This window comes from Vombatus ursinus, unplaced genomic scaffold, assembly GCF_900497805.2.
Source record: "Vombatus ursinus unplaced genomic scaffold, bare-nosed wombat genome assembly UNPS02014813.1, whole genome shotgun sequence".
Classification (NCBI taxonomy): Eukaryota; Metazoa; Chordata; class Mammalia; order Diprotodontia; family Vombatidae; genus Vombatus; species Vombatus ursinus.
This window is the reverse complement of record NW_020954591.1, coordinates 10,102,655-10,105,935: the sequence shown is the minus strand read 5'-3', so window position 1 is coordinate 10,105,935 and position 3,281 is coordinate 10,102,655.

Here is a 3,281-nt window from a genome sequence, read left to right as displayed (position 1 = left end):
ACTCTTCTCCCTCCTCCCATAGTGCTCTGAGGTCTTTGTTTCTTCTCTAGGGCATGGTGTTTCCAGGGTCTCTCTCCTACGTACGCAGAGCCTTGTAGCATGAGGAGATGAACCATCCCATGTCTGTTTCCATTTGTGATCATCCCCAAATGAATTTCCTACAGGTGTCAGAATTCCTCATTTCAGTTCCACAAATAAGAATGGGGCGATGAAAAGGATGTGGACATAACTAAAAGCCAGCCTTGAGCCAAGGTTTGGTCCAAGGCGTGACTGATGGGAATTTTTACAGTACTGCAGAAGGAAGGTGGTCATGCCACCAACAACCCTGTTGTCTGTGGTGAGAGATGGCGCTGTGGAGATACAGGTAGGCCTGCAGCTTCTGACTGTGTGCAGCAAAACGAAAGAAAGTACAACTCCACAGCAAGAAGGAGAGAGAGTCAGATGATAGGCAGCTGGGTGACCCAGGAGAAAGAGCCCTGGGCCTGGAGTCAAGAAGACCTCTGACACTTACTAGCTGTGTGACCCTGAGCAAGTCATTTGACTTTCCCCACCTACCTTGCTAATGTTATATAATATTGTTCCTTTTTATAAAGTATGTAAAACAAGTAGTATATGAAGGGAAGCAGTCAACTGTGAAAACAAAGAAAAAGGCTTTGCATCTGTCTGCCTCAGTTTTTTCTACTGTAAAATGGGCTTAATAACAGCACCTACCTGGCTGGATTGGTGTAAGAATAAAATTGAGATATTGTTTGTAATGTGCTTAGCACAGTTCCTGATACAGTATAAGGGCTGTTGTGTATGTAAGGGAGGACCCTAGTGCAAGGGCTTGCTGAGCACTTTTCAGGGCTGCTCATCCACCTTTCGTGTCCACTCCTCCCCCAATGGCTTTTGTTTGGTTCTAGAAGCTCTAAGAGATGCATTACCAGACTAGTCGGGACCAAACAACAGAACAATGAAAGCGCAAGGGAGATTTAAAAACAAAAAACAAAATAAAATAAAAACCAGTACCTTCTACACATATATAGCGCTTCACGGTTCACCTGTGGCTCCAAGAAGCTGTAGCATGTGCAGCAGTCCCACCCCGGTAAAACTGTCTAGGCAACTGGACTGAGCCAGGTTGAGGGTAACTGACAGGCTTCAAACCCATCAGCGAGTTAGGGGGATGCCTACCCCAAGCACGTGAAGATTCCCCTGGTGGAATGGGCAGATGAGAACGATTTATTCCAAGGGCCATGAAGGCAGCTAAAGCAGGCTCTGTGGAGCGCCTAGAGCTTGGTCAGGCATTAAAGTCCCCAAGGTCATCCACTGCATCCCAGGCCATCACCTCATCCTGACTTTTGTCTTGCCGCTGGACTTTGATGACTCTGGAAGAGAGAATGAGGCTGGTGACTTTTTTGCAGCTCTGCTTCACTTAAGTCCCGTTCACGTAAAAGTCAAGACATCACTCCCTAATGTCATTGGTCCTCTTCAAAAAACAAAGGACAAACAACAAGTAAGCGCTATATAAATATTTATTCCCTTCCCTTCCCAATAGTCCATCCTGAAGGGACAAAGAACAAACAAATTTGGAAAATGGACTAGAACACATATATGGACTGTGCTATGCTGAAGTGAAGAAACTTGGGTTATAGAGTCCTGGCCCTCAGACTAACTAATTTCCTCATCTATAAAATAAGAGAAATAGATAATCTCTAAGGTCTGTTCCACCTATGTGATTCTGTGATTGTAATTGTGATCTAAAATAAGAAAAAGGCTAAGCAGATTCCAAAATGGAATGAGAATTGGGGTCAAGGAGGGGAAATAAAAGGATGGCAAGAGGGGAGGGTTAGTAAATGGCAAGAAAAGTAAGACCTGAAACAATTGGAAGGCATAGAAAAAAGCTTTGGGGAGAAGGGTGAAGTAGAAGGTAGTAGAGAATACAGCCAAGATTGTGATGTGGACAGTTTTAGAGAGACAGGGATGAGAGAAGTAGAGCCCACGACTCCAAGGTTGCAGGCAATGGAAGTAAATGGGAAATCGGATGCATGGCCTCAAATTGTGTTGAAGGAATTCCTCTAGTCCAAGGGAAGCTTTCACAAAGAGATGCATTTTTTTTTAAATCTTAAAACCCTTCAAACTCTCGATAACCAAAAGCTGATAATTAAAAACAAGATACAATAAACTCTGATGAATTCTAACTACACTGATTCAGAAGTCTGGAGTCATCCAGACATGTTTGGCAAGAATTGTAAAAGTGCACTTATACAGTGTTTTACAGTTTACAAAATGCTTAACCTGGACAAGCTCATTTGATCTTTGCATGGACATAGTCAAGTACAAGGATAAGCGTTCTTATGCTCCCCTCAGAGAAAAGACAGAGGCTTGGAGAAGAGGCTGGCTTGCCCAAATTTACAGAGCTAGTCAGTGACAGCACCATTACAGGAGCAGCGTGGTACTGTCGAAAGAATGCCAACTCTGGAATCCCAGGGCCTGGGTTCAAATCTCACCTCTGACACTACCAGTGTGACCTCAGCCGAGCCACTTAGCTTCCCTAGTCTCCTCATCTGTAAAGTGGGGAGAGGAAGGGGGGGGAGGAGGGATACTGAACTCTCACTCATCCCTAATGTCCCTTCCACTTCTACATCTATGACCCCAGCATCCTGTGAACAAAGACATGAACTCAGGCATTCTGTTTCCAAATCCAGTCCTAGCAATATATACTAAGCACTTCTCTATAGGTAATTTTCAATCAATCTTTCAATAAATGTTTATTAAGCACCTACTATGTGCCAGGCACTGAGCTAAGTGCTAGGGATACAAAAAGAAGCAAAAGGCAGTCCTTGCCCTCAAGGAATAGAAATTTCAATAGAACTTAAAATAGAAATATAAATTTTCAATAGAAATCACTTTTCCCCCTTCAATTTTAGAGCAATAAGCTTAGGTTTCAATTCATCAATGTCTCGTTGGGCTTAAAAACTGTTACCTCTTCTTACCTACCTCATGAGATTCTGTCGCCTCTCATCCCTTAAAGGGAGACTGCAGGGTTTTTCTTCATTTCATTTCTCCCTCTGCTTCTGATTAGGACCCCAACCTCCTAAGTAGTCAAAAGGAATTTGCTAAGATGCCATGGAAGGAGACATACAATTGGTTGATGGTGTGTGTTCCATTGAGGGGTAAAGAGAAAGGGAAAGTAAAACGACAAGGGTTTATAAAGGTTCTTAAACTAAGCGACAGCTATTCTTCCACCAACTGTGGGATGTTTTCCATTCTACTTAGCTCCTCCCTGACACTAAATTCTTCTT